The sequence below is a fragment of the Dermacentor albipictus genome, unplaced genomic scaffold, assembly GCF_038994185.2.
Source record: "Dermacentor albipictus isolate Rhodes 1998 colony unplaced genomic scaffold, USDA_Dalb.pri_finalv2 scaffold_121, whole genome shotgun sequence".
In the NCBI taxonomy this organism is placed as follows: Eukaryota; Metazoa; Arthropoda; class Arachnida; order Ixodida; family Ixodidae; genus Dermacentor; species Dermacentor albipictus.
Genome location: NW_027225675.1, coordinates 99,271 through 108,718, shown reverse-complemented (window position 1 = coordinate 108,718; position 9,448 = coordinate 99,271).

Below are 9,448 nucleotides of genomic sequence, written 5' to 3'. Positions count from 1 at the left end.
ACGTTTAATTGCATGGCATCGGAGCAAGAGTTAAAGATCTCCAGTCAGCCTTGAGAGTCTGTACATGAGTACCTTTAGCTTGGCCATTTACTCACAGGGGACCCTCATCATGACAAGGACATTTGCAGAAAGATAAAAAATGGGTTGGAGTTCGTGCAGCTTGCATTACCAAATCCTTACTCGAAGCTTAACACTGTCGTTAAAAAGAAAAGTGTACAATCATTGCATTCTACCGGTGCTAACATGCGGTGCAGAAACTTGGAGATTCACAATGAAGCTCGATAGCAAGCACAAGGAGAGATGGAACAAAAAATGTTAGGCGTAACGTTAACAGACAGGAATAGAGTGGCATGGATCGTAGAGATAACGGAGATGGCTTATATTCTAGTTGACATTACGAGAAAAGAGGAAGCTGGGCTGTAAAGCGTAGGGTAGATAACCGGTGGACCATTAGAGTTAGAGAATGGGTTCCAAGGGAAGGGAAGCGCACTCGAGGACGGCACAAAGCTAGGTGTGTGATGAAATTAAGAAATTCGAGGGTGCTAGTTGCAATCGGTTGGCGAAAAACAGGGCTAATTGGAGATCGCATTGAGAGGCCATCGTCTTGCAGTTGACATACGATAGGCTGATGATGGTGACGATGATCGCATACGCAGTTCAAGGTTTGCTGGTCTTTCTTTACGACGATAATCAAATATACCCTAGTTACGTAATCGACTTAGCTACACCCGCGGGTTCTCGCTTTCGTTGACCATTGAAACCAAAGACTCCTGAAATTCAGAAGCCTTATGGGCTCTGTTGTGCGAGAACATGGACGGGAGCCAATAAAGCTGGCGGGTTTTAATGATCTTCGGTTCCGATTGTCATCGATAGTGCTCGTGCCACCAGTGTATAAATATGTCGGTTTATTTAAGGTACGTACGTTGTGCAATATGGAGTTAGATTTCTGACTTCTATGGCATAAAAAACCGTAATGCTGCACAATTGCTGCACAAATGAAACAAGCGTCGGATGTATCGCGGCCGGGTAACTACTATGTTCGGATGTAGTGAAGCCACTCAAATGGCTCGTGCATTCCCGAAGGGGCGTCTCCGTCAGCAAGCGTTTGGTGTGCTGCGGCTCCACATACCCTAGCACATGGGGACTGGGCCCTCCGGGGTGTAGCTGCACACGGCTTAGCCGTCTCCGCGAAAAAGGGGATCTGGGGGATTGAACCGAAGCCGTGTGTTTGGGCCTCCGCTTAACGTAGACGGGCACCCCGGACTGACATCCGCGAGGGAAAATCGGTAGTTGCCCTTTCTTATCACCCTCTCTATTCTTCGTCTTTCTCTCTCACTTTCAATCTTTCTTGTCTTCGTTTCGTTTTACTTCCGATTTTCAGGTATGAAGAGTTAATCGTGCGTGACCTAACCAATCTAGGTTATATCATATTAGGTTATAGCGGTGACGGATAGCTGGTGTTTGCAGGACCTGTTTCACACGTTCTGCGCCAAACCCTTGTTGAACTCCGTGGTCCATGGTTGCCGTCACTGCTGAAATAGCAAACTTTTATGATTAGTTTGTTCTCTCAAATCCCTGATCCCCCCCAGAAACGAGGGCGCACCGAGAAAGTGTTCAAGTGTCTTGGTCACCAAAAAGGGAATTTCCTTTACTACCATGTAATACACAGTGAAAGACCATAGAAGGCAGTGGGAGTCATCTTAGCCTTTCTTGTTTGTAAATGTATCGCAGAATCTATGGGTCAAAGTTACAAGGTGGCAAAGTTGGCGAACGGTGACCTCCTCTTGCAGCTCCGCGAGGAAAAGGTACATGAAAAGGTGCCTTTCTTGTGTCTTGCGGAGAAATCCAAGTGACAGTCATTTCTAACCGTACAATGAACACCATATGAGGTGTCATCTGAAAAGATGACTTTATGGAGCTCACCGAGGAAGACCTTTTGGAAGTATGGAAAGCGCAGGACGTGGTTAACGCAGGAAGAATTGAGATGAGCCGTGATAGTAAACAAATTCAGATGAAGCATATAATTGTTACCTTTACATCAAGTGTGCTACACGAGACCGTCGATGCTGGATATGTAAAGATCCAGGTCAGGTCATACGTGCCTAACCCTCTGAGATGCTTCAAATGCCAAAAATCTGAACTGCGAGGTCACTTTACCTGTGCTAAATACAGCACACACGAACATTCATATGAAACTTGCGAGAACAATCTATAGTATGTAAACTGCTGTGGGGAGCATGCCGCATATTCGCGGTCGCGCCCTACTTGGAAAAAAATATTGTTGCGCCCATGAAAAAACCGTCTATATACACTCTCTGAACCACAGGTCAACGTGGTGTGTGCGACAGCAGCCCACAGCAGCAGCAGCAGTGGGAAAGTCGTAGGAAGAGGCAAAGAAAGCTTCCATTTAAAACTCAGTGCCCTTCCACTCTATGAAGAAGGATGACCAGGGAAGCTGTGTACGTGGGCCCCTTAATGGCGAATCGCACCTCCCCCACAGTCGGCCCGGCATTGCATGGTCTTCGGGATATGCCCACGCATGGGGAGTGCTTAACGCCTGCTTCATCTCCACCACAGGTCCGGCCGGCATTGCACCATCTTCGGGAACGGCCACGTATGGAGAGTGCTTAACGCCTGCTTCACCTCCGCCACGGGTCGGGCCGGCATTGCACAATCTTCGAGATCGGCCCATGTAGGGGGAGTGCTTTGCGCCTGCATCATCTCCGCTGCGGGTCCACCCGACATTTCACTATCTCGGGAATCGGCCCACGTATGGGGCGTTTCTTTTGCTTACCACACCAACAGCGACAGGAAAATTTCCTTGAACAGTAGAGGCATACAGCTTCGCTGTATAATAGCAGCTAATGGAAGCAGGCCACGCTATCCACGTACTTTTATCAGTGGTGGAAAATGCGCTCAAAAAACTTGCGACACCGGGTGGTAAGCGCGAGCGCAGCTAAGCAAGGGGAAAGAAGGTGGTTGTACCATGCATGCATGGGACATCGCATGGTTTAACTGGCCCGAAAAGTGGAAGTGGACGTCGTGTTTTCAGCTCCACAAAAGCTATTAAACATATGTAAGGCCAACGATCTGTTGAGAAAGACGCACCGAGGTGGCGCGAAGAACCATAGGCCACCGTTTGTGCACTGCGCGCAAGGTGTCGTACATCGCTTCCCTTTCTCGTGCAGCAAGGTGTACATAAGGCAGATATGCAGGAGCCTCAAGGACAGGCTAAGGGAACACGAGCAAAAATTGAAGTGTTATCGAGATGGCCATGTGTCCGTGAATTGTGATGATTGCGGGTGTAAACTGCTGTTTATGGATTGTGTATTCATATTTAGAAATACAGATAGAGATACGAGGGCGATTGTAGATGCAAGCTTGATTCCAAAAGAAGGTGCAAACTGCGTCAGTGCTCCGTTGATTACTTAGAGCAGAAAGGAAACAGCCTATGTTGAAAATGCTGGGTTGCACGTGCGATAATTTCCACTCGTTTGAGGCGGTATGAGTACCATGCTTTTCTGAAATAAAATTCAGTTGATAGTTTGCACACGTCCTGTCGTTTTCCTTGTCTGCGTCAATCCAGCGCTATGACTTCAATTGATGCCATGAACAAGCTCGACCAAAAATCTGCATTCCCAGTATAATGGTTCAGAAAGTTGGATGCTGACAATTCTTTTTGTTTTTTAAAAATGCAAATAGGTAGAATATTAGGCAAAATAAGAACAAGAGTGTGGTGGCCCAAAAGGTCGCCTCGTTTTAAAGGGGAGGGTCATAGCACCCATCCATCCATCTGTCCATTCATCCATCCAGGCTGCGATCGCCGGTGCCATCGGCTTGCTTTGGTGGTTTATAGTAGTTTAGATAAGTTTAGGGTCGGCCGAACTAAACATACACGTTGCCAATTTTGTTCTACCGACCGCCTGCCACAGCTGTGTTGGGCCGATGACCATGCCAGCGAGAACTGCGTCGTCGGCAGACAAATAAGACGATTTAGTTGATTCCCTGAAACGACAGTGCTGCCGTGAAATTTTCGCCGCTGATTTCAACACGTGGTGCTCGGTTTTTTTTTTGTCACTCATTATCATAGAGACAGCTCGAATATGTAGGGCAAGCAGTACTGCTTGAGCGGCGCTGTCTGCGTGTACGTATCGATTTACCTGAAAGGTTCATTTGTGTCTACCGGCGTGTGCGGCCACAGTTGGTAGTTCCCTTCAAGTATCGTGTAAACCGCACGGCTGTTGACCTGACTTTATGGGTCATCGCGATCAGCGAGGGCCCAGAACACACAGACTTGTGCATATGGGCGGCGTCGCATCGCACTAGCTGAGACGAGGTGCATGATATTAGCGGCAGAAGCCTTCAGGGACCCTTTGAAAACGGTGGCTGGGAAACCAGGGGCGGTGAGTAACAGGTGGTCCTAGCATTTCGTACTCTTTATCGTACATACAGAATGTTCGATGTTGTATTTTTAAAGGAAAATATGCGCGCATAAGCACTCACTCAGAGAGCGCGTAGCTTTTTATATAAAACTTCATATGTCATTGCCTGCTGTAGACGCGCCTAGATGGAATAAACTTTATTTTCCAACGGATAAGGTAGTCTACCCGTTCCGCGACGCGCAGGTCAGGGGGCCAGTGCCGCCGCCTCAGATGCAGGCTGGGGGTCTTGGGTCCCAGCACCCTCTTCAGCCAGTTGGACGAGCCGGAGCTGGAGCTCAGAGTCTGAGCTGCGCAGCAGGGTCTCCCAGGTGTCTCTACTACCTATTTTGTGCGTTCCCCCGGGAGAGCATGGACATTCCCATATTATGTGGTCGAGGGTCCCTCTCGCCCCACAATGAATACACCTATCGCTCCTGGCCTCGAGGAACATGTGGTCCACCATAACCGGGTGCGGATATGTATAAGTTTGTAGCCGTCTCCAGGCGACTGCTTGTCTGTTGCTTAACTTCGGGTCTGGCGGGGATACCAGTCTACAAGCCAATCTGTAATGCTGTGTGATCTCCCCATATTTTAGCATGCGCTCTCCGCTGCCTCCTAAAGACTGAGCGAGGCGCGCTGCACTATTATGGGACCTGTCACTTGTTGCCCCTTTGGCACAAGAAACAAACAAGTGTGTCAGCATAAGAAGACCACGACGTCCTCTACAGGTCACAAACAAGATACACAGAGCCAGGACTATATGTAGTGGGGCCGGCAGCCTTCGATTGAGAAAGGTGACGTGCCGATGTTGGCACTGCGCCACTTCCTCTTTCTCGTGTGCACACAAAACATTTCACGTCGCTTTGCCCGAAAATTAACTGCCAAACCAGTTATCTTCGTCCTAATTACTTATTCTTAAGTTCAGGTCTGTCGGCAGAAAGTGCGTAAGCTCGCTGGCTGAGCTAGACATCATATCCACTGAATGAGGTCGACGAAGCTTCAAACTCAATTTGAACGGCTGGAAAGGGCTGACAATCGTGCATTTTAAGTTCGGAAGCACGTTTCGACTTTGTGCGTTAACAAGCATAGGGTATCTCAGCTAACGTTAGCTTAGCATCTAAAAAAATGTAAAACAAAAAAATAAAGCACGCGATGCTGGTCTTATAATTGTTTCTCGCGCGTGCTTTTTTTCTTTTTTCCACGAATTTGTTTAATGTTAGGTGGGACACGCAGTATGTATAGAAGCGCAGGTATTGCTTTTTAACCTAATTTCGACCCCCTGGGGTTCTTTGACGCACAGCTAAATTTGGGTACATAATGATTTCGCATTCTGCCCCCATTGAAACGCGGCCGCGGAGGCCGGGAAGAAAACCTCCATCCTCGTGCTCAGCAGTAGGTTACTATAAGCCACTGAACCACCACCGTGGATGGTAGGTTCGAAAAAAAGAGAGATAGATGAAATAAACATATGGGGATCATGCGCTGTGGGCATTGGTTTAAGCGTGACTTACGTTTGTGCTTGCGAAGAATGCACATCTTGATTAAACCACCACTTTCAAGTATAGAATGCCCAACCATACAGGACACATCTGTACCGAGAAAAATCTCACTCAACATAGAAAATAACAAACGGAAAGGGTGGCCAGTGCTAGGAGCAACTGCGCAGTCCACCACAACAGAGGGAGTCTTACCCGTCCAATATACCAGTCTCCAAAGGGTAGAGGAGATAGTAGGAAGGCCTATTCAGAGCCTTAAACATCCGTACAGGTTACTACGCAACAACTCACAGGTATGCAACAGTCCGCGGCACAACAGCAATTAGCAACTCAAGAACAATCAAACACTCAGATGGCGGAACGCTCCGCGCAAGTAGAGGAACGCACACTAGCACCGGAAGCTCGGCAAAATCTGCGCCTCAGGAAAACTACTTACCAGACCCCATCACCATTAAGATTTACTATACTCGCCAGAAACCCACCTGACGCAACCATCACCTCCTCACCTCCCTTAACAACCATTTCTCTTCGACCTCTATGTAGTAAGCGTTGGGCTTACTACGAAACCAGGGCTGCATGAAAAGTACGGATCACTGACAGAATACTTCTCTACATCAACAAGACCACTTCAACTCACCGCACTGCAACACACAAGCACGGACGTCCTCCTAATCGGATACGTCACGTATGGGGCCGATAGTGGGAACAGCCTTCACACTCTGGTCAGTCAGAAGCTAGTGGCAGTCCAACGCCAGCTCCAACAATCCAAACCGTTTGCCATTCTTATCGAAATTACCTTACAGGCAACGAAGACGAAGTGTCCTGTTTTTGCAAAACATCTACTGCCGGCCGAAAAGCCCGCAAACAGTCCTAAACAGGGTTTGGAGCAAGCCACGCATGCAGCAGGCAACAATCCGCTACTAATAGTGGGCGACTTCAACGGAGCCCACCCCCTCTGGGGTTACAGTATACCAACTCCGGGTGAAGCCTGCTTCACAAACCTTTGGCGACAGAGACGTAAAACTCGTCCCCGATCCAAGGAAAAACACGAGGCTCCGCAAAATTGTTGCAAGAGACACCAACCCTGACCCAACCCTCCCCAGAAACAACCCCCAAGCTGGCTAGACCAATCTGGAGTACCTACACAGTGACACCGAGCTGCTGTTCCGAACCACTATTCATGGACTCGAATACGAAGCCGGGATAGTCAGTGCTGGCCTCACAGGTTGGACGGAGCAGTAGGAGATAAGAGCACGAATACCTACAAATGAATGCAGCCGACAGCATCAGTCCATTCAGGACTGGATCATTCTGTGCCATCAGGATGTGAAGGCACGCACCGAAATACTCGAAACATCCACCCCCACTCCGTGCATCACCGCTCGCTTGCTAAACATGTGGGAAGCCCGGCGTATCCTCCTGAAGCGTGGCAAAAGGCAACGAATAAATTTCAAGCTCGAGAGGGGTATCACCATCCTCACACAAAAGGCTGCGAAATACGCCACCACGCTATGCATTACAATTGGATTTACTATGCAATGGCGTAAGAGGAATGCTGAGTAATTCTAAGACGGAGAAGTTGCTCAGGTACCGAATCAACCCCGCCAGCAGAAAAACGGTATCCCACCACGTCATGGTTACAGCAATCCACCAATTTCTAGGAAACGATGCAGACCTCGTTTTGACACTCAAACTCCGGTACAGCCCCACAAAGCCGTCGTAGCCTCTGCCACCTTACACCGCCACCCAAGCGAGCTCCTAATTGAGGACTTTCATCTACATGAACTAACACCAGCAATAATGGGTTTGAGACGCCAGATAGCCCCGGAAATGAAGGAAATCACCAATAAGGCGCTTGCAAATCATAGCGACCCCTGGGTACTAGAGATTACCACTCATCTGAACAAAGTATGGAAGGAAGGAAGTCTTTCCAAGCACTGGAAAAGGGCGGGGGTCCGTCTCATACCAAAGCCAGGCAAACGACGAGCCATTGAGAACCTACGGTCCATCTCCCTCACTTCGTGCGTGGGACAGCTACTAGAGCACATCGTTCTCAACCGGCTACAACCACATGAGGAGGACTCGGGGAACCTATCAACAACGATCATAGGATTCCGTCAACACATCTCAACATTGGACATACTGCTTCAGTTGAAGGAGAAGGAGATTGCACCGGCGATGCGCCAATCCCCCACCGCTACCCCGCCTTGGATCTTAAAGGGGGGTTCCATAACGTCGAGCTTGCAGCAATCTTACAGAGACTAAACACACGGGGCTCTGGGGTCAGGACTTATCACTACATCAGATGTCTTCTCTCCGATAGGAAAGCCATTGTAAAGGTCGAGGGCTAAGCCACAAACTCCTTCCTACTGGGTGGGCGTGGCACACGACAGGGCGCATTGTTATCCGCTCTTCGGTTCAGTATCGCATTAATAGGTGCTGCACCGCTCTTCGATCACATTGCGGAGATCCAACATGGCGTATACGCGGATGACATTGCCATCTGGTCGTCCACAGGGTCGATTGGATCAATAGAGAGCCGCTTGCTATAGGCGACAGATGTAGTGAGCGACTATGCTAAGTCGTGCGGCTTCAGCTAAACCCCCCAAAAGTCGGAGCTACTTATGGTGTTACCGCGAAAGAAGTACGTCCCCGACTTGCGCACTATCAACACACGGCTGGAGGGGGACAGATCAACGTTCTGTCTCAGAGCGTGAAGATACTGGGAATGGTTTTCCACCCAGATCGCACCAACACAACATTAACCAACGAGCTTAAGAATAGAACAGCCCAAGTTACCCCCATGAGCCGGCGAGTAGCAACCAAGACAAGAGGCATGGGGAAGGCAGACACGCTTCGGCTCGTACAAGCCGTAGTCGTGTCCCAAATCACTTACGCTATCCCATACGCGCTACTCAAGGCTACAGAATTTAAGACAATCGACTATCAGAAATCAGAAAGGCATATAAGCAGGCGATGGATCTGCCGATAAGTACGTCCACAGAACAACTAATCGGATAGGAGCGCATAATCCTGCTCATGAGTTGATCAAGGTAGATCTATCCAGTTAACAAACAAGGTCGGTGGTCACGGCAACGGGGAGGTCCATCCTATTACTCCGGGGCTCTCTGCCTCGCTAAGTCACCCGCCGCCTCAGAGTGTAAGCTTGCGCCATGCCATACGGAGCAACGTTACCGTATCTGTCCTAATATGCAAGATGTTAGGAGAAAAATTAGAAGTATGTTAGGTTAGGAGCAACACGCACTCAGTACACTACGCGCAGCGAGGGGGCGCCCGGCTCTAGGCCCGGGCCGTGCACACGCAATACGGGAGTCAACCTTGTACAGCCTACACAAACCCGGAGAAGCAACCACAATAGCCACCATAATCGTGAACAAAGAACATCGGAGTAGCATCTCATTCTCCCAAAACAGTCCCCTCTGAGCCGAGGAAGTGGCCATAACCCTCGCGCTCTCCTAACAGAGGTTGACGTCATAGTGGCTTCGATAGTGGCAGAATTCATGCTACCAC